The sequence below is a fragment of the Chiloscyllium plagiosum genome, unplaced genomic scaffold (genome assembly GCF_037043375.1).
Source record: "Chiloscyllium plagiosum isolate Xiang-an unplaced genomic scaffold, Cpla_swu_hap1 HiC_scaffold_31, whole genome shotgun sequence".
In the NCBI taxonomy this organism is placed as follows: Eukaryota; Metazoa; Chordata; class Chondrichthyes; order Orectolobiformes; family Hemiscylliidae; genus Chiloscyllium; species Chiloscyllium plagiosum.
In genome coordinates this window covers 19783635-19806912 of record NW_028270169.1, presented here as the reverse complement: position 1 = coordinate 19806912, position 23278 = coordinate 19783635, and the positions used below count along the sequence as shown (strand labels likewise).

General features: G+C 40.1%; 1 protein-coding gene across 6 annotated transcripts in view; it reads right to left on the bottom strand.

Annotated features, from left to right (window-relative positions):
* The window catches only part of nek8 (NIMA-related kinase 8), a 176432-nt gene that overhangs the window by 3986 nt on the left and 149168 nt on the right, over positions 1-23278 (bottom strand). For all 6 annotated transcript variants that reach the window (XR_015752332.1, XR_015752331.1, XR_006315785.2 and 3 more), the window contains one exon: positions 1532-1680. The gene's annotated coding sequence lies outside the window, so the exon portion shown is untranslated. The remainder of the gene's footprint in view (positions 1-1531; positions 1681-23278) is intronic.

Genomic DNA, 23278 nt, shown 5'->3' with positions numbered 1-23278 from the left:
TCCATGCTGTACATCTCTATGACTCTACATATCTTTCTTTAAATCAAAATTCAAGTACTGTACTTGAAGCAAATCAATTTTTGTTATTGAATCTCTTCTACCCCCTCCCATTCTTATTAGAGGTCATTTCTGTTCTCCTCCCCACCCGCCAAACCCTCTTACTGCCTCAGTACTTTTTCTAGTTGTGAACAAAAGTCATCAACCTGAAATATTTACTATTTGTCTCTTCTCAGATGCTGCCTGCCCCAACTACTTCCAACATTTTGTCTTCCTTTCAGATTCCACAGTATCTTGCATTTGTTAAGTACATTGCAAAGCACTGTCACTGTTGCAATGTTGGGAACGCAGCAGCCAGTATCTGGGCAACAAGGATTCCACGAACAACAAAATGATAATGGCTAGATAATGGCTCGATAGTCTACTTGAGCAAATACTGACCTGGGCAACAGTAACAACATCCCTGCGCCTCTTTGAAATATTGCCAGGAGGATTTTTTCACATCAAAGGGGGCAACTGTTTTAAAAACTCAACTGAAAGGCAGCACATCTGAAAATACTCTATTAAATTATTAGACTAGATTAGCCACTGGAATGGGACTGGAACTCACAAAGATTTAATGTAGATGAGGGTGCTACCAACTCAGTCACATTAGATAACATTGTGGTTTGTAGATCTTACTGTATACAAGGTGGCTGCCTTGTTTCCCTATGCATTTTCAGCAAGTGTACATCAGAGCTTAATTAATTATCTGTGAAATCCAAAAGATACAAGGTTATTTATAAATCATAGATCCTTTCCAGATTACAGACAGTGATCAACAAGCTGTGTACTTACATCCTTTATTTATAGGATTGGCTTTTTAATCAGAAGATTAATGAGTATCATCATTAACCCGGTAAACTTCTGCACCAGCTGTACAAGTTACCTCAAGTCCAATAATGCTAGTCAAAAATTATCTCAACACAGACTGCTTGAACATTTTTATGTCAAAGGGATGTCAAATTAATTTTAATTCTTTCAAACCACTTGATGTTTAAAGTGATCCTAATAATAAGACTTATACTCCAAGATGTGACAGTGATTGTTTAAATAAGTAGGTAAATATGGGGCCCAATAGGTCTTACTTAATGTTTAAAAGGAAACTTGGTAAACAAACTGCGGACACTCTGGTATAGACTTCTGATCCGGGCCTCAAGCAGTTGAAGAAAACTGGACTAGTAGAATAGCTACCCACATTAATCTAGTGATTGTGAGCCTAACCCCATAATGTAATTTTCAGGCTAAAATATTATTCCAATTTTGCTGTTTCTTATTCCTTGGTGCTGGATTGTCTGCACACTGTAAGTTTTTAATGGGTCACCAGATAATGAAGAAAAGTATTACATATTTTGACGATTTGACAGAAAAAAGTAATTATTGTAATTATTTCACCACATGTCTGCACAAAGCTTATAATTGGTGCAAAAGCAACACATGGAGTTTACCATTGTATGTATTTCAAATCAAACTGTACAGGCATGCTCTGCCTTACCTCTGGGAGTAGGTGGGTTGTCAACCCAGATCTTCTGGCCCAGAGGTGGAGACACTACAACTGCACCACAAGATCTTTAATCATTGAACTGGAATGTTTTCTTCACAAGGTACACTGTCGCGAACTGGCCACAAGGCGGCATTCTTTCTCTGCAAGGATAAAGGCAATATCCTTTAAAAGACTAATTGTCTTTACAAGGCTTAAACAATAATTAATTCGAGATAAACAGCTTGAAAACAAATTAAAACCTTTTCAAAACATGTATCTTAATGTCTATTGCTCGTTAGATAACCACACGTGGTAGGCTGAATACTGGAATCTTACAATGAAGGTTTAAATAAAAACGGGGTACATGTGATTAATGATCTGGATTTAACACTGAACGTTTTGTTCGAACAGCACTTACTCTGTGTAGCTCCTGGCGCAGATCATACATTTTTAAAGTAGGTAGGTACACACAGTTAGCACCTCATAAAAGATGCAAAACGGATTCCGATCCAGCATCGCGTTTGTTCTTTTTTTTATTAAACTTCCTCACGTACACACCTCCCCGGAGTTATTAATGTGCAGCTACTCCACTGGAAATGGTGCTACTGAACTGAGAAGAGGTGGATAGTGGGTCTAATCAAACACTATTCAAGGGACACAATGAACCGCCTTTCACAGATAAGTGGTTTAAAATGAAGTGTTAATAATCGAGGCGTTTACTGAAAGGGTGGAGATCTTTTTCTAAACCCATTTTAAATATGTCAACAGGATCCTCAGGAATTACAAAGCACACGTCTATTATTTGCCACGGTGGCGGCTATTTTTTTACCTGCATAAAGTGCAGTATGTGTCCGCATCGCTCAGGTTTTAATTTTGGAGTCCGATTTGCTAAGATTAAGATAGACATTTAACCTGACTTTGATCCTTTGAACCCCTCAACATTTGTTAAAACTGAAGTTCAATATAATATATACATTGTGAAAAAAAACTATCACTCATAAAGCGATAGGGCACAGAAAGAGATCATTTGGCCCATCATGTTTATACTGTCTCTCGAGAGCATTTCAATCCCATTTCCCACACGCTGCAAGGACCCATTCAAATTCGTTTTGAAATCATTTACCATTGCTACTTCCATCATCCTCGGTAAGCAGTGAGTTACAATATTACAAAACTGAACTCTCAATCACAACAATCATGCAATTTGAAAATGCTTTCTTGGGGCTTAAATGAGTGTTTTCAGCTTCAGATCTGACCAAAACACAAATAGTGGTTAAAGGCGATGGATTATTCTGCTACACCACCAGGGGCCTTCTGAGCAACTTTTAAAGTGCCTTTTGTGTAAGCCTATCATGGAAAAGATTGGTGAAAGCTAAGCCCAGCAACATTGATGGATGATATAAAATCATAATACCACCAATTTTGAGACAAACAGAAAATACTGCAGATCAGAACACATTATAGTTTCTTAAATCATAGAAACCCCACAGTGCAGAAAGAGACCATTCAGCTCAACAAGTCTACACTGACCTCTGAAGATCATCCTACACAGACCCAAACCCTTATCCTATCACTCTGCACTTCTCATGGCCAACCCATCTAACTTGCCTATCTTTGGACTGAAGGAGGAAACCAGAGCACCTCGCAGAAACCCATGCAAACTCCACACAGACAGTCACCCAAGGCTAAAATCAAACTCAGGTCCCTGGCACTTGAGACAGCAGTGGTAACCACTGAGCCACCATGCCTTGTACCTCAAGATGCTTTGCAGGATCAATTACCAAACAAAATTTGACACACACTTCATAATGTGATTGATATAAATGATTCGGATGTATGGTTAGTAAAGTTGGCAGATGACACCAAAATTGGTTGTTTAGTGGACAGTGACAAAGATTATGTCAGAATATAACAGGACCTTGATCAGATGGACCATTGGTTGAGGTGCTACATTTTGGAAAGGCAAATCAGGGCAGGGCTTATACAGTTAACGGTAGGCTAATGGTAGTGTTGCCAATCAGACCAAGAGTAGCAGGTGCATAGTTCCTTAAAAGTAGAGTCAAAGGTAGACAGGTTGATGAAGAAGGCATTTGACACATTTGCCTTCATTGATCATTGCATTGAGTATAGAGTTGGGACATCATGTTGCATTGGTTTCGGGCATTCCTGATTTTCCTGCTTGAAACATTGATTTTCCTGCTCCTCGGATGCTGCCTGACCTGCTGTGCTTTTCTAGCACCTCTCTAATCTAGACTCTGATTTCCAGCATCTGCTGTACCCACTTCTGCCTAGGCCACTTTTAGAATACTGCATTCAATTCTGGTCTCCCTGCTATAGGAAATGTGTTTTTAAACTTGCAAGTCTTTAGAAAAGAGCATTGGAGGTTGAAGGGCGACCTTATAGAGGTTTATTACACTGTGAAGGGCATGGATAGGGTGAACAGATAAGTTCTTTTCCCCAGGGTAGCAGAATCCTAAACTAGAGGGCATAGGTTTAAGTGGAGAGGGGAAAGATTTAAAAGGAATCTGAGGGGCAAGTTTTTCACGCAGTTTTTGAAACAAGCTGCCAGAGGTGATGGAGGCGGTACAATTACAACATTTAAAAGGCATATGGATGTGTACATAAATAGGAAGGGTTTAGAAGGACATGGGCCAAATGCTAGCAAATGGGACGAGATCAGTTTCATGGTATCTGGTTGGCACAGACGAGTTGGACTGAAGGGTCTGTTTCCATTCTGTATAATGTCATATTATTTTATCTATGCAGGAAGAATGCGCAGGGGTGTGGGAAGAGAGTGGCTCTGGTTATTTTGCTGTTTCAGAGTGGTGTATGAAATGTTTGAGGAGAAAGTGAGGTCTGCAGATGCTGGAGATCAGAGCTGAAAATGTGTTGCTGGAAAAGCGCAGCAGGTCAGGCAGCATCCAGGGAACAGGAGAATCGACGTTTCGGGCATAAGCCCTTCTTCAGGATTCCTGAAGAAGGGCTTATGCCCGAAACGTCGATTCTCCTGTTCCCTGATGCTGCCTGACCTGCTGCGCTTTTCCAGCAACACATTTTCAGCTCTGATCTCCAGCATCTGCAGACCTCACTTTCTCCATTAAGTGTATGAGTCCTGCATACAATACAAAATGCAGCACCTCGCATTTATCTAAATTAAACTCCATCTGCCACTTCTCAGCCCATTGGTCCATCTGATTAAGATCCTGTTGTACTCTGAGGTAACCTCCTTCACTGTCCACTACACCTCCAATGTTGGTGTCATCTGCAAACTTACTAACTATACCTCTTAAGCTCACATCCAAATCATTTATATAAATGATGAGAAGTAGTGGACCCAGCACCGATTCTTGTGGCACTCCACTGGTCACAGGCCTCCAGTCTGAAAAGCAACCCTCCACGTCCACCCACTGTCTTCTACCTTTGAGCCAGTTCTGTACCCAAATGGCTAGTTCTCCCTGTATTCCATGAGATCTAACCATGCTAACCAGTCTCCCATGGGAAACCTTGTCGAATGCCTTCTGAAGTCCATATAGATCACGTCTGCCGTCATCAATTCTCTTTGTTAATTCTTCAAAAAACTCAATCAAATTTGTGAGACATGATTTCCCACGCACAAAGCCATGTTGACCATCCCTAATCAGTCCTTGCCTTTCCAAATACACATACATCCTGTCCCTCAGGATTCCCTCCAACAACTTGCCCACCACCGACGTCTGGCTCACCGGTCTATAGTTCCCTAGCTTAACCCTACCACTTTTCTTAAACAGTGGCACCACGTTAGCCAACCTCCCGTCTTCTGTCACCTCACCTGTGACTATCGATGATACATGTATCTCAGTAAGAGGCCCAGGAATCACTTTGCTAGATTCCCACAGAATTCTAAGGTACACCTGATCAGGTCCTGGGGATTAATCCACTTTTATGACTTTCAAGACATCCAGCACTTCCTCCTCCGTAATATGGACATTTTCCAAGATGTCACCATCTATTTCCTACATTCTATATATTGAATTGAATTGAATTTATTGTCATGTATACCGAGACACAGTGAAATGCTTTGTCTTGTGAGCAATACAGGCAGATCACAGAGTTAAGTAGCATAGATAAGTAAATGATAGGTAAACAGCTGCAAAAACAAAAACACAAGTACAGGAGAATGTTAAGAGTTTGTGAGTCCATTCAGTACTCTAACAACAGTAGGGTAGAAACTGTTTCAAAACTGGCTGGTGCATGTGTTCAGGCTTCTGTACCTTCTCCCATTGCAAAAAACTGTTGTCAGGCTGGGATGGACCTTTGAGAATGCTGGCGCCTTCCCTTGACAGTGGGCCTGTTAGATGGATTCTATAGATGGGAGGTTGGCCTTTGTGATTGTCTGGGCTGAGTTCACCACTTTCTGTAACCGTATCCGATCTTGAATGGTACAGTCGCCATTCGAGGTAGCGTTACATCCAGACAGAATGCTCTCGGTGGTGCACCTATAAAAGTCGGCAAGGGTTTTTGCTGTCATGCCAAATTTCCTCAGCTGCATGAGGAAGAAAACACGTTGTTGGGCCTTTGTAACCAGTGCGGCCACATGAAGAGTCCAAGAAAGCTTGTTGTGGATGACCACTCCCAGAAGCTTGACACTCTCCACTCGTTCCATCTCTGTGCTGTTAATGTGTAGAGGGGCATGAGTAGCATCCCGCCGAAAATCAATAATGAGTTCCTTGGTTTTGCCGGCATTAAGAGCTAGGTTGTTCTCAGTGGACTATTTTTCCAGGTCTTCTACCTCCCATCTATAGTCTGTTTCATCGCCATCTGAGATTTGGTAGTGTCATCAGCGAACCTGTAAATGGAATTAGTCTGGTATTTGGCAACACAGTCATGGGTATAAAGTGAGTACAGTATATCTTCCATGTCCTTTTCCACAATAAACACTGATGCTAAATAATTGTTTAGTATCTCCCTCATCCCCTGTGGTTCCACACAAAGGCCACCTTGCTGATCTTTGAGGGGCCCTATTCTCTCTCCAGTTACCCTTTTGTCCTTAAAGTATTTGTAAAAACCCTTTGAATTCTCCTTAACTCTATTTGACAAAGCTATTTAATGTCCTTGATAAAAGTATATAAGATTATGAGGAGTGGATAGGATGGATAGTCGGAGTCTTTTTCCCAGGGTGGAAATGTCAAATTATAGGGGGTATAGATTTAAGGTGAGAGGGGGTAAAGTTTAAAAGAGATGTGTGAGGAATGCTTTTCACACAGAGGATGATAGATGTCTGGAATTCACTGCCTGGGAGATGATAGAAGCAATACAACAGCAAAGTTAAGAGCATTTAGACAGACACATGAACAGTCAGACAATGGATAGGCATGGGCCATGTGCAGGCAGCTGGGATTAGTTTAGAATAGCATTGTGGTCAGCACAAACATGATGGGCCAAAGGGCCTGGTCCTGTGCTATACTGCACTATGTCCTATGCAGAGAAACTCTACATTAGAAAAATTGAAGGAAACAAGATTTTAATTGACTCATTTAAACTGCCTGAAAGGTGGTAATAGCAGCTTCGATGGTAAGTTTCAAGAGATATTTGTAGGGGTGTGAGAGATAAGTCTAATTGCATAGTTCTTTCAAACAGTTGATAAAGACACATTGGACTGAATGGTCGTCTCTTACACTTATGACTATTGAAGAGGATGCAAAAGAACCAATAAAGGAGAATCATACTTGGAAAAGTACAGCAGGGACATTAAAATATGCACCAACTCACATGCAATGCAAGAACTCTATTCCTTTTCTCTAGAGAAAATTACCTCTGCACAAATGTTCTGCCTCTCTTAAAGTCTTGTGCCAATTTCATGGGCCATATGTAAAGTAGAGATTGAAATCAATGAAATTGCAGGATGCCTGAATCTCCATCTTTACCTTCCTGAAACCGGCTGCCTTAATTTAACAGTACATTTATAAATCTGCAATGACCTCTGCAGTTCATTGGGCTTGAAAGGAGGAGGGGCAAATCTATTTATCCTACAGAGTGCAAACAAATATCTTGGGTCTCTTGTAAGCCACAGACCTATAAATGTAATAGTGCCTCACTGCCTCCAATTGACACAATCTAATAGAATCTTCTTTATATTAGGGAGTCACAGCTTCACTGGACTATCTATCAATCTATTTTTACTTTGTGTTTCAAAAGATCATTCCATTAGAAGCATTTGGAAAAATGTTTACATTACCTTATTTTACAGAATACAGCCCAATATCTTTTCAGACAATTCTAACACTACCATTTCCATTGCTGAAAACATATTTAATAGTCTATTACTAAGACTACGTCTAAGGCAGAAGGAAACACTCACTAATGGAAACAAAACATTGGCACTTAATAGCATGCCTTAATTCAATGCACTCTTTGATCACTCTATTTTAGTAAAGTCTTTGATCAGTATAACACTTCAGGTTTCTAGGGTCACCCGGCTGTTTGTCCCACGTCGGCGCACATAGCGTCCATTTATGCATGATGCAAGATTTGTTCTGATGTGTCTTATACACAAGATCATTATGTTACAATCATGGAGGAGTGAGTTCATTATAACTTAGCTAATTTTGTTTGCATTCAGTTATTGTATTCTGCACTCTGTTCTGTTACCTTACTGCACTTGTATGGTACGATATGCCTGGAAAGCACATAAGATAACACTTTTTGCTGTACCTCAGTACATGTGACAGTAATAAGTCAAATCAAATCAAGACCTCCTTTTCTTTTAACTGGTTATTGAGTGTTCTTCATGCCGTTATCTAGCACAATCCAAAACATCAGCTTCTGTTATTGCATCTGGAGGTAGTGTACATGGAGAGTCTAGACAAATCGTCCCATGAGGACAGTCTGTTTCCATGGAGGGAATCTTGGGCTAATGTGTTTTTCAGAGTGGGGCATAGCTCATGACAGGCCCCGTAAACATGGCATAATGTGGCAAAATGTGAAGTTATACACTTCAGTACGGCAAATAGAAGAGTCTTACTAAGATTGTGATACATTGGGAAAGGTGGATGGACAAAGGGATTTGGTTGTCCTCTTACACCAGACAATTAAAGTAGACAGGCAGGTGCAGCTAGCAAGTAGGAAACCAAATGATACAGTGTGCTTCATTGCAAGAGGATTTGAGTTCAGAAGGAGAAATATCTACTGCATGCCTTGGTGAGACCACACCTGGTGTATTGGTGCAGTTCAGGACTCCCTATCTGAGAAAATATATACTTTCCAAAGAAGGAATGCAATGGAGGTTTATTTGGTTGATGCTGGGGATGGAAGGATTGTCCTATGAGGAAAGGTTGGTTTGACTGGGCTCCCATTTATTAGAGTTTAGAAGGGTGAGAGGGGATCTCACTGAAATGCATACAAGTCTAACAGGGCTGCACAAACTAGCAACAGGCAACATTCCCTGTAAACTGTGTGGTTGTGCACATGCACAGGACAAGTGGCATTGGGACATTAATTCTCCAAGTAACTGCTATGCACAGGCCTCACACTCCCCCATAGCTGGTAAGAAAATTAGAGGGAATGCTGGATGTATGAAGGATATTTTCCTGGTTAGGGAGTCAAGACCAGAAATTACAGTGTCAGGATATGAGACTGAGTTTTTTCATTCTAAGGTTAGTGAACCCATGGAAATTTGTATCATAAAGCTATAAAGGTCAGAACACTGAATCTATTCATAAAAGAGATAGCTAGATTTTTAAATGTTAAGGGAATCAGGGAGTAAGGAGAGAAAATTGGACTATGGCATGAAGATAGAAGATCAGCCATGATTGTACTTGCGGAGCGTTTCAGAGAACACCTCTGGGACACCCGGACCAACCAACCCAACCACCCTGTGGCTCAACATTTCAATTCCCCCTCCCACTCCACCAAGGATATGCAGGTCTTTGGACTCCTCCATCGCCAGACCACAACAAAACGACGGTTGGAGGAAGAGCGCCTCATCTTCCGCCTAGGAACCCTCCAACCACAAGGGATGAACTCGGATTTCACCAGTTTCCTCATTTCCCCTCCCCCCACCTTGTCTCAGTCTAATCCATCGAATTCAGCACCGCCTTCCTAACCTGCAATCTTCTTCCCGACCTCTCCGCCCCCACCCCAGTCTGACCTATCACCCTCACCTTGACCTCTTTCCACCTATCACATTTCCGACGCCCCTCCCCCAAATCCCTCCTCCATACCTTTTATCTTAGCCTGCTGGACAAACTTTCCTCATTCCTGAAGAAGGGCTTATGCCCGAAACGTCGATTCTCCTGTTCCTTGGATGCTGCCTGACCTGCTGCGCTTTTCCAGCAACACATTTTCAGCATCCAAAGACCAATCCTGCCCAGATCCAACAAGATGTGTTAAACCTGAGGCTTTTGCCTTCTATTGTAAAAATAATCTGAAAAATTGCCTTATGCTCACCAGATATGATTCTAGAAACGCACTAATAGATGCAGCAGTTCTGCTCTTAATCAATATGAATCATTGTAACTTAAGGTAATCAACATTTTCACAATCAAGCTATGCTTTATATTTCTTTTCATTATTGGCATCAGGCAGCATATTAACCCTTAAGCAACACATGTTTCTACATTGTATTCAGATAAAAATATTTTCTATATGTAGATTCACTGAACCCATATTTTAGTTGGCATTCATCACCTGGATTCCTTTCGGAGTTTTGTATGGAAATTAACTTGTAATTTTCTTGGCCTTACACAAATCATTAATTTTCATTTCCAATTGTGCATAACCTGGAATATATCCCATAAATTAAGACGCTAAATAAATCATCAGCATCCTGTACTTGTTAGTTATGTACAGTCTGCTGGCATGAGGTCAGAAAACTCAATTTTCATTGACCTAGCCATTAAATATTCTGCTCCTACAGGAGAGTTTGCTCCACCATTTCTGGGTCAGAAAATTATGGTTTGAAAATTACTCAGTTCATAAAATCAACCAGCAACACCAGGTCTGTAACACAGGAGTGCTGTACATCAGATCTTGTCCTTAAAATGAGATGTTCAACCAAAGACCCAATATATCTGTGCCAAGTGATCATTGAAGATTTGCATGTCTGTGTTTATGGCAATATTCGAATCAGAGCAAATGCTGGTTGACATTTCCTCCTTAAACTTGACAAGCAAGGAAAAGCAGCTTTGAAAATTATTATTTTATATAGCAAGGTTAAGTATTGTCATGCCCTAATGCACACTAAACTTCAAACTAATTTTTATATTTTAAAAACAAGCTATAAGAAAGCTGCAAAAGTATGGCTGCCTGAGATGAGTCAACTTCTGTTGTGGATTGAAACATTCCTGTATCTCCAAAGGAAACAAAAAGAAACATCCAGACTCATGTTGACTCAATATCTTTTCCTGAAGAGGGTAATTTCAAACTGAATGAGTCATTTATATACAAAGACCCTGACTGGCTTTCACAATTTAAGAATTTGAAACACTATAAAGAATGCAGAATCAACCAAGTTATTCAATTTATTTAGGAAAAGGACTGAATTGGTGGAGGTCACATAATAAGCCAGCCATGCTTTCAGTACGCTTTTAAAACAGAACAAAAGGTGCTTGGAAACACAGTTCTTCAGAAGTCCACAAGACTGCCCACAAATAAGTTGCAAATTAACTACGCAGCCAAGGTAATAATCAGCCATATTTTGAAAGTGAGAGAAACACTCTCCTTAACCTGTCTTGAATTGAAGTTCACCTGAGAAACAACCTCTTGGAAATCTGACTACAAGGAGCTTGCAGCCCATTGTGAATTCTCTGTTGTATAAGACCTTCACTTCAACTAAAAGCTTCAACACATCCAAGAAACTTCATGCCTGCCATGAAAGAGAGACTGCAACAATTATAAATTGTATTAGAATTGTTTCTTTTTTCATACATATTTAATCTGCTGGCAGATGGTGGTGTGTGTCAGTCAAGTGAGTGAGATGGTGCATTATTAAACACCAGGAAACGTGTGGGATAATAAATAACCTGTTTCTTTAAAAAAAAACACTCGTGAAAAAAGATCTCTTCTGAAATTATTTAAATTAAAGCTTGTTGCTGAAACTACTTAAATTTGGGCAATCATTCTGAGGATAAAGAAAACACGCAAACTCCACACAAGAAATACTGATCACTGACAGCAAGGAACCACATCAATTCTGTCTGAGACCATATGAAACAGGATAATCTTGTTTGAATACAATACTGCAATCAGCTTTGAAATCTGAGGCAACGCAGCGTCTGTCAGCATATGAAGAATTTCTTATTTATCTCACAACGATGTTGTCCAGCATTTTGTAAATGTTCACAGAGTTGAGGCCCACAGAATCAAACTGAATTTTAACAATTGATATTGATATCTTAAATGTGTTGATGCTTTTAGTTGAAGTGGAAGAATTTATTTGCACTATGAAACATTCAAACTTGTAGTTACAAATAGTGGTTTATTGTCTCACTGTTAAGCAACCGTTGGTTTGGTCTCTGCTACACTAAAAGTAAAGTGAAGCAGATTAGAAGGTAAAATTAAGATACATGCATTTTTAAATTCTGTAACTTCTTCAACAAGTCCATGCTATAAAATGAAATTCTGTGATACAATTCTAACTACATTTGTTTCTGAGTATAATAGAATGAAAAGTACTTTAATCTGTGGATCTATAGCAATTATATGGATACAAGACAGTCAAAAAGTAATAACATTTAAAGACTGTGTGCTATCTTCACATTTTTTCTGTCCTAGTACAATTAATCCCCTCCAATCTGAGAATGGCAACTCCATATTAGAAGAGAAGCAAGCATCAGAAACCTGTATAAATATTTGCCATTACATGTATGAGCTTTGACTGCACATGTCAGTGGGCTGTTCCACTCTTGGGTAATGACAGACAAGTTGAGATCATGCTTCAACTTATCCCACTCTCATACATACTGGGATCAGCAGCAGGTCCTGGATAACAATAAGAATCAGAAAACTTTTAACTCAAGAGACACTGAGATTTGAATATGTAGTCCTTACTGTCAGATAGAGTCATCCAAATGTACAGCACAGAAACAGACCCTTCAGTCCAACTCGTCCATGCCGACCAGATACCCAGCACTTGGCTCACATCCCTTTCAACCCTTCCTATTCTTATACCCATCCAATGTCTTTTAAATGTTCTAATTGTACAGCCTCTGCTACTTCCTCTGGCAGCTCATTCCATACATGCACCGCCTTCTGTGTGAAAAGGTTGCCCCTTAGGTCCCTTTTAAATTTTTCCCCTCTCACCCTAAACCTATGCCCTCTAGTTCTGGACTCCCCCTCCCAGGGAAATGACCTTGTCTATTTACTCTATCCATGCCCATGATTTTATAAATTTCTAGAAGGTCACCCTCAGCATCCGCGCTCCAGGGAAAACAACCCCAACCTATTCAACCTCTCCCTGTTGCTCAAATCCTCCAACCCTGGCAACATCCTTGTAAATCTTTTCTGAACCCTTTCAAGATCTACTAAAGGCATCTAAATAAAACTCGGGAAAATATCAAAGCTGAAGGAACCTGCTGATTAGAGTTGAGGTTAAAGAGTGAGATTTTACACTTCTGTTTTCTGTAAGAAGAATTTAGCAATTCATTAAGGGCCATGTGTGCTTTACTTTCCTCTTTAAACACATTCAAACACAAGAGCCAGGTACAATCGAAAACAAAGTCTATTACAATATTGCACTTTAACTCAAATACAAATGCACATTTCTACATACAATCATCAGGCTGGTTCCTGCAAACCAAATTTCTGATTCACTAAGCAATTAATGTAAAAATATACACATACTGAAAGTTTGAAATAAATCAATACACAGGTAGCCAGCAGGTAGCCAGCAGGATGAATGTTATTTCTTACACACACATCACCAGAACTGATCATTTGAAGCAAATAATGAGCCCTGTACAATTGAATATCAGAATTAATTTCACTAGGAGACCTCATAGCTGATCAAGGCAATGGACTGAACCTGACCCTTTATGACTAAGTGTCAATTTCGTCATGTATTTGGGATGGTTCCTCACAGCGACATCCTGCGAGATCTCTCGCTGACTAAACCCATCTAATTAAGGAACTAATCTGCCTCATGGCTCCCCTCTGGCCCGATTATAGCTCCATTCTCCCAAGCACCATTCCCAGAACAAGTTGCCTCAGCCAAGACCTCACAGAATTAAAGTCATCCCAGGCCCTGATGCCATCTTTAAAAGGCTGCTGTGCACCCAGAGCTCAGGACACCATACATAGCATGCCAGCCAGGTGCAAGGTTGCCCCAGGTCAGTGCAGTGTCGGCTATATGGAGGTATGTATAGCAATGTAGAAGGTCAATTACTTTCTCTACTCCATCAGCTTAAGTGCCACCATTTACTCTCCAATACCTTATACTCACTCTGTCTCTGCTTCTGCACCCACTTCCCAGCAAAGCTCATGTTCTACCTGCAACATCTTGACTTCCCAAAGGCATGGCAGGGACACTATGAGCATCCAGGTAGGCTCAGAATGAGTGTGTGCAAAATGATTGACTGCAGATACAGCCAGATCTAGTCCAAGATCTGGGTGTTTCCCCAAATGCAAATTGTTTTGCTGCAGCATTTTAATGATAGTTGCTGATGCCATCTGAGGTGCAGCATTGATGTGCAGATGTGTACTGTAAATGGATTAGAGATGTGCATGAGGATTCTTAGAGGCCTGCACATGTTGGATGCTCATGGACATGGGGAACATGCGGCCAATGCCTATGGAGCTTTCCATGAGGTGATGATGACCAGTGTCCAACATAGAGGTCCTATGGAGTAAATGGCGAGCTGAAGTCATCACATACTCGCTCTGACTTCCATGTTGAGAATTCTCAGCATCTGGTTTGCTCATGAAGGTGGTAAGATAGGAAGCTAAATATTAATGGGGGGAAATTTGCAGATAATAAGGTCCTTAACATGTAATAATCCACTAGTGAGAAGCTCATCTCTATGCACGTAAATTAGTTAAAAGGTGCGAGTTGTTCCCAACATCGAAATAGGCCTTGTCAAACTCTTCCATAATTCTGCAACCTCTTTTGCCATAGCCCACTTCCTTCAGGGCCTTATAAGATTATGCACAGAGATTTATCCAATTGGTCCAAATTGGAATCTAGCTCCAGAAGAGAAAGAGTAGTATGCAAAATTTATTGCACCACAGAAGCTATATCCATATGAACAGAACCATGATAGCAACTGTAACACAAAACCTCCTAGTGAAGAAAATGGTTGGTCAATTTTGGGTCAAATCAAATGTCCTAATGAGGAATATAGGCCATATGGCTTTTCAAACATGATAAGATCATAGCTGAGCTGTTATGGTCACAACTCCCATCTGCCACACCCCAGTAACCTTTGGCACCCTTGTCAAAAAAAGACTTCAGCTAATTCACCTTTAAATGAACTCAGTGACCCAGCTACCACTACTTCTGGGGAAGGGTATTCTATAATTACCCTTTAAAAGAAAACAAAGGAAGACCTCTCATTCTTAAACCTGTCTCCTTTTTCTTACAGGTAGAAATATTATCCTAGAATCCATTCCATCAAATCCTTATACAAATACACATTTAATAAGATCACCTTTCATTCTTCCAGTTTTGAATGAGTACAAGTCCAACCTGTTCATCATTTCTTCAAAACTCCCCCATCCCAGGAATGAGTCAAGTGAACTGCCTCTGAAATTCTGCTATTGTAATTGTATCCTTTTTCAAATAAGGAAACTTGCATTGTACACAGTACTCCAGAATTGTTCTCAGGAAAACCCTTTACAGCTGTGGAAAAACTTATTTACTTTATATTCCATTCCCCTTACACACCACCAATCCATTTGCTTTCTTAGTCACTGGTTGCACCTACACATTCACCTTTGTAATTCATGTGTCAGGACACTCAGATCCCTCTGTGTTTTGCAATCTCTCTCTGTTTAAATATCATATTGTTTTCTATGCTTCCTGTCAAAATTGACTCGTTCACACTTATTCACATTATACGTGTGACAATGCTGCTCCTTTAACGAGGTTATGTTGCCTTGGCATTTTTTTTCAGCAAGATCATAAAACCCGCGATTCCAAAAGTTCTAGGTTTGAAGGGTTTTAGGGCCAGTTTGATTATCTAGAATCATAGGTTCATAGAATCCTTACAGTGTGAAAACAGGCCATTTGGCCCGACAAGTCCTCACCGATCCTCCGAACAGTAACCCACCCAGACCCATTCCCTTCCATTTACCTTTAACTAATGCACCTAACCTGCACATCCCTGAACATTATAGCTAACAGATACCTCCTCAAGCAAAAGGCTTTCAAGTTTTAAAAGAAAACTTGTACACTGAAAGGGGAGTGGCTAGTTCTCCCAGCTCAGCTTTTCTCTGGTTTGGTTTGGTTTGGTTTTAGCAGTCTGACTGTTCACTGAAAGAAGTCAATCATTGTGAAACTGCTGGACCCAAAGAGGCAGGTCCATGCTGATCCACCCTCTCTCTGACATCTTTCCTATAAGAACCTGTGTTTGATTTTTCTTTTTTTGCAAAGGGGTGTTTATGGTGATTGTTGCAAGTATTTGGAACAACATAATAGGTTGTTACTCTATATTTTGTTCTCTTTTGGTTGTGTTTCATTTGGTAATCTTGTAAATAAACTCTGTTTCATTTCAAATTAAGTGGTTTGATCAGCTGCATCACTCCTGGAATATCCGCTATACACCTGCTTAAGATAACTAGCAAATTAGGGTCTGGCCTACTTTATTGAAATGTTTTGAGGGGGTCTGGCTTGGTCTATAACAGATTTGGGGCTCTTTGCAGGATTTGTTCTATATTTCCAAATTGGGATTATGGTTGCTGGACTCGAAGGCAGCAAGTGATAGGAGTTAGTGTTTGGTTTGGTTAGTTTAAACAGTGCTTGGGATAGCAATGGCTCTTTCAGTCACCAAGAGTTTTCTGGGTGTGGAAGAAGTGACTTTGGGAGTTTTTCAAAAGGTGATTATGGCCAAGCTGCTGGAATTAGCAGACATGCTGGACTTGGAGCTGCCTCCTGCCATGAAGAAAAGAGAGATAATTACAGCAATAGCTTAGCATTTAAATTTGCTGGAAGTGCCATCAGAATGTTTAGAGATGGCTAAAGTTCAATTGAAAATGAAGCTGCTTGAGTTAGAGGCAAAAGACAAGGAAAGGGCAACAGAAATGAAACAGTTTGAATTACAATTAAACATAGAGAGAGGAGAGAAAAGTAGAGAGAGGAAAGAAAGAAAGAAAGAAAGAAAGAAAGAAAGGGAGTTTGAACTTCAGAAATTGGCACTTAGACAAGAAAGTTAGCTTAAAAGGATGATGATGAAGGCTGAAGGTAAACTTAGTGAGGAAGAGTGTGAGGATGAGCAAACCCATCGTAGCCAAAGGTGAGAAACTGTTTAAATATATTCAAGCATTGCCTAAATTTTATGAGAAAGATGTGGAAGTCTTTTTCATCTCACTTGAAAAGGTGGCTAAACAAATGCAGTGGCCAGTGACCATGTGGGTTTTGTTGATCCAATCAAAACTTGTAAGTAGAGCTAGTGAGGTATTTGCAGCACTATCAGAGGAGGTATCTGGGACGTATGAGGAGGCGAAGAAAGCCATCTTAAGTACACATAAACCTGTGCCAAAAGCCTACAGACAACGTTTCAGGAATCTAAGAAGGGACCATGGTCAAACCTACATTGAGTTTAAAAGGATCAAACAAGGTAATTTGGATAGGGGCATTAAAAATAGAGCAAACCTGTGACGCTCCTAGAGAGACGATTATTTTGCAGGAGTACAAAAATTCACTTCTTGACGTAGTGAGAACTCATGTGGAAGAGTAGAGAGTTAAAATGGCAAGATTTACAGCTGAAATGGCTGATGATTATGAGGTGGTCCATAAATCAAAGTTTGGCTTTCAAGATCAATTTCAATCTGTGAGGTATAGAAATTGGGGAAAAGGAAAATCTTCACATGAAAAGGGAAAGGTAGATCTCAGTGAAGACTATATGGATAACCTACTACATGGTAAAAAGGAAACACTTGAAGGGGAAAGAGAAATTAAAAAGCTCTGGTGTTTTCACTGCAATAAAGTAGGTCACATGAAATCACAATGTTGGTGAACTAGGAAAAGCACTGGGAAGCCAGATATAGGAAAACAGGGTAAGCCAGTGATTTTTGTTGGAGTGGTAACGTAAAGCACAGTGGAGACTAGAAAGCTGCACCAAAATGTACAACCTGGTCAGAGGTTGGTTAAGGAGGAAGTGCCAGATCTTCTTAAACCATAAACCTGTGAAGGTAAAGTTTACTTGCATAGGCCATGAGCAGCAGGTAAAGAGATTACAATATTAAGAGATACACGATCTTCTCAAACTGTGATGTTGAAAGGTGAGATATATATCTTCAAAGGACTATTGCCACAAAAAGTGCTAGTAACGGGAATTCACAGGGAGACAAGAAGCACTCAATTATGTAAAGTGAGGTGAGAGTATCCAGTGAAGATTGGAGAAGTCTTGGCATGAGTACTGGACCAACTCTCAGCTCCAGGAATTCAATTTGTCCTGCTAATGATATAGCTGGTTCACAGGCAGGAACGCTGCCTACTGTGTTTGAAAAGCCAGTGAAATCCCAGGCAATTGAACTATTGCAGGACACATATCCCTGGATTTTTCCGGACTGTGTGGTAATAAGGTCACAAAGTCACTAGTTGAAACAGGAGAGATCAAAGAATACAGGTAAGGAAGTTGAATTGGAATAAGCAGAGACCCTGTTTGAGCAAATGGTTGACACAAGCCTGGAGCAGATAGATGACACAGCAGACATCTTTAACTCAGATAAATTAACTGAGTTACAGCAGAAAGATGAAAACTTAAAGTAATTGTATCAAAAGGCATACAAGGAACAAGAATCCAAATGTATCCCCAAATGCTACTATCTTAAAAATGATGTCTTAAGGAGGAACTAGAAACCATCACATATTCAAGCAGATGAGAAATGGGCAGAGGTTCATCACGTCGTATTGCCACTGGGTTATAGAAAGGAGGTGTTGCGGTAGTACACAGTCATTTAGGAGTGAGAAAAACACAAGCTAAAATACAAAAACATTTTTAGTTGCCTGGACTGCACAAGGATATAGTTGAATTTTACCAACCATGTCATACATATCAGTAATTGAAAAACCACAGACAGTAATAAAACTCGCACCTTTAATACCTATTCCTGCATTTGAGGAAACTTTTACTCGAGTCTTAATTGATCGCCTAGGTCCCTACCTCAAACAAGAAGTGGGAAACAGTATTTGTTAACAATAATAGATGTGTTCACTAGATTTCCAGAAGTCATTCCATTATACCATATTACAGCTAAAAGGATTAGAGAGGAATTATTCAAAATCTTTCACTAGATACGGACTACCCACAGAGTTACATTCAGATCAAGGGTCAAACTTCACATCAAAATTATGCAAGGAAGTTATGGACAGCTTAGGCATAAAACAATTCAAACCTACTGCATACCATCCAGAATCACAGAGAGTACTAGAAGTTGATATCAGACATTAAAGACCATGTTGAGGGCTTACAGTCAAGATTATCCAAATGATTAGGATAAGGGAATTCCGTTTGCACTTTTTGTGATTACAGATGCACCAAATGATCAACCAAATTCAGTCCATTTGAATTAGTTTTTTGGGCACAAAGTGAGAGGAACACTAAAATTGATTAAAGAGAAATTGGTAAGTCATTATTCAGAGACCATATATTTGGACTATGTGTCAAATTTTAGGGAACAATTAAATAGAGCAGGGAATTTGGATAGATAGCATTTAAAAAGCATTACAGTATATCATGGAAACAGGAAGCAGACAAGAAATCAAAAACTCACAATTTTGCTATCGGGGATAAGTTGTTAGTGTTACTTCCAGCAAACCTTTAAAAGTGAGGTTAAGTGGACCTTATCAAGTTGAAAGGAAATGGAGTGAGGTGAACTATTTGATAATGACTCCAGACAGAAAGAAATCTTACAAAATGTGTCATGTGAATATGCTCAAAAGGTATTTTGACAGGAAAGGAAAGCCAAATGAGACGGTGTTATTGGTTACAACAGAAAGTGAAGAACCAAGTTCAGAGAATTCTGAATTTGATGTTCCTCAAATTAAATTGGACAATGAGGAAGCTGTCAAAAATTGGGATAAATTATTGAGTTACCTCCCAGAGCAAAACTGAGTTATTACTATTGAATGGGGAGATATATAGAAATAAGCTGGGAAGTACTAGTCTAATTTTGCATGACATAGATATAGGAGATGCTGTTCCAATTAAGTAATATCCTTGTGGACATAACCCTCTAAAGTTGACTTAGGTTCAAAAAGAGATTGAACACAAGCTCCAAGCTGACATAACTGAAATGAGTTACAGTGATTAGAGCTCACCCATGGTAATGGTGCCAAAACCAGATGGTACCCAACGGTTATGTGTGGACCATCGCGAAGTCAATGCACTTACAAAGACTGATGCATATCCAAATTCGCGTTTGGAAAACTGTGTTAAAAAGATGGGACAAGCAACTTATATTTCTAAGTTGGACTTGCTCAGAGGATACTGACAGGTACCTTTGTCAGAAAGAGCAAAGGCAATTTTGGCTTTCGTAACACCAATGGAGTCTATCAGTTTAAAGTCATGTCATTTGGTATGAAAAACATGCCAACTCCAGTTCAGAGACTAACCAATAAGGTCATTGCCGATTATCCAATTGTGTCGTATATGTAGATGAACTGGTGATTTTTAAGCACATCTGGAAGGTACATTTACAACATTTATCAGACTTGTTTGATTGATTTCAGAAGGCAGGCTTGTTGATAAACCTGGCTCAAAGTGAATTTACCAAAGCCCAAGTCACCTTCCTGGGCAATGTTATTGGACACAGACAAATGGCCCTATGGGAGGCAAAAATAAAGGTAATTAGGGAGTTTCCCATACCATTGACAAAAACAGCAGTACTATGATTCCTGGGATTGAACAGATTTTATTGAAAATTCATACCAATTGTTAGCAGTGTGACTGCTGCACTCACTGAATTGCTAAAGGCAAGAAACTTCTGTGGACAGTGGACAGTCAGAAAGCATTTGACCGCCTGAAAGCTGTGTTAATCACTGCCCCAGTATTAGCCACACCTAATTACACAAAGTCATTCAAGGTGGCTATCAATGGAAGTGTTGTGGGTGTTGGTCCTATGCCCTTACAGGAAAATGACAAGATAGGAAGACCTATGGGATATTCCTCCAGGATATTGAACATTCATCAGCAGAAATATTCGACAGTTGAGAAGGAGACTTTGAGCTTAGTGTTGGCGTTACAATATTTCAATGTTTATGTTACCAATAATGTATCTGAGACAATCACAAACAAAGGAACCTCGAGATGGTCGGGCACTATTTCGTTCAGATAATTGATTATTCGGTTAATTGATTTCCTCTGGGGATCGGTGTTGTCTGTGAAGTCTGCTCCCCATTCAGGAGACTAGGCAAAAGCACACTGTGCATGAGACCCAGTCCCTGTCCGCCCCACAATCTGGACCCCAACCCTGTATACGCCCCCACCCCACCCATCCCACACCCCTGTTCACCCCCACCCACCGTCCGACCCCTGTCCGCACCCCCGTCCCGCGAGGCAGTCAGACTGGACACCAACAGTAAGACCGCTGCTGCCTTTGTGGGGTAAGTCTCCAAACAGCACACAAACGTGCACACACACACACAACTTTTTGACAGGTTCCACCTCTGCCCTGTAAAGGACAATGATGAAGAGATTATCTGCAAGGGGGGTTTAGGGTACACTACTGTGTAGAACTCCAGGGAAAGTGTGGGGGGAGAGGGGGCAGGAGGTCAGTCATTTAGTGACGGTGTCTGGACCTTGAGATCCCCTTTGGATAATCCAAAATTCAGATAATTGATATTCGGAAATTCGAGGTTCCTATGTACACTGATCATAACCCATTGATCTTTGTGGAGAAATTTAAGGACAACAATGCCAGACTGTTTTAGATGGAGCTTGTTGTTACAGCATGATCAGGATGAGAAAATGTGATTGTCGACATATTGTCGAGACTTGAATGAGAAACAGAGGCATTTAGTGGCAGGAGTAAAACAGACTGAAACGAAATGCAGTAATGCATGTTTGCATAATCATAGTCAATGTAATGTATACGTGTGTTGTAGTGTACTAACAATTTAAGATTTAAGGGGCTTTAAAATATTGAAGGTTCATTTATTTTTAAGGGGGAAGGTGCAACGATGCTGCTCCTTTAACAAGGTTATGCTGTCCTTGGCTTTTTTTTCCAGATAGGTCGTAAAAGCAGTGATTCTGAAAGGTCTAGGTTTGAAGGGTTTTAGGGCCAGTTTGATGGTAGCTAACAGATACTGCCTCAGGCAGAAGGCTTTCAAGTTTTAAAATAAACCACTTGTACAATGAAAGGGGAGTGGCTAGTTCTCCGAGCTTAGTTTTTCTCTAGTTTGGTTTGGTTTGGTTTGGTTTGAGTAGTCTGGCTGTTCATTGAAAGTCGTCAATCGCTGTGAAGCTGCTGGACCCAAAGAAGCAGGTCCATGCTAATCCTCCCTCTCTCCTGTAAGACCCTGTGTTTGACTTTTTCTTTTTTGCAAAGGGGTGTTTATGGTGATTGTTCCAAGTATTTGGAACAGCATCTTACATTGGAATAATCTGCTGGGTTTTTGGATAGGTTAAGTTATTCTATATTTCGTTCTCTTTTGTTTGTGTTTCATTTGGTAATCTTGTAAATAAATTGTTTTGTTTAAAACTAAGTGGTTTGACCAGCTGCATTACTCTGGAATATCTGCTTTTTACCTGCTTAAAACAAATAGCAAAATTAGGGTCTGGGCTTTTCTTGAAATGTTTTGAAGGGTCTGGCCTGGTCCATAATATACACCATCTACCAAATTTTTGCTAAAATCTCTTATCTACATCCCTTCAAAAACTCTTTAAATGCTCTTACAACTTAGTTTACTACCTAATTTGATGGCATTGGCAAAATTAGCAACTGTACATTTAGTCGCTACATCCAAGTCAGTGCTGGAAACTATAAGTAGTTGAGGCTTCAGCACTAATCCTTGTTGCATTTAATTAATTAGTTAGTCAACCTACAAAATGTGCAATTATCCCTACATTGCCTCCTGTAGCTCACCAATAAAGTATCCACGCTAATACATTACTTCTACATGATATGTCCAGCATCTGCAGTCCTCACTTTCTCCTGAGTGTATGTGTTTTCTGGAAAGGAAAATTGTGTTTAATTGATTTGTGAGAGTTTTAAGAAAGCACCTTATCAAAGAGACAATTTCCACTGATACTGCGCGCATGCGCAGTTAAATGAGTTCAGATTGAAGCAGTATGCTGCTGTGAACAGAGAGATGGGAGATGTGGATGTGAACAGGGGAGCATGTGTATGCTGTCGCTGAAATAATGTAGTACATCTGGAATTGTGCATGTGCAAATTGCCTGCAGTTACAAATATTAATAGAGACTGCTTATCAGTGCCTTTTTGAAATCCAAACTAAACCACTATTGCAGGTTCCTCTTTATCCACCTTGCTTGTTACTTTCTTAAAACTCTAACAAATCAATTAAACACAATTTTCCTTTCCAGAAAACACATATACTCAGGAGAAAGTGAGGACTGCAGATGCTGGAGATCAGAGCTGAAAAATCCAAGGAGCAGGAGAATCGAC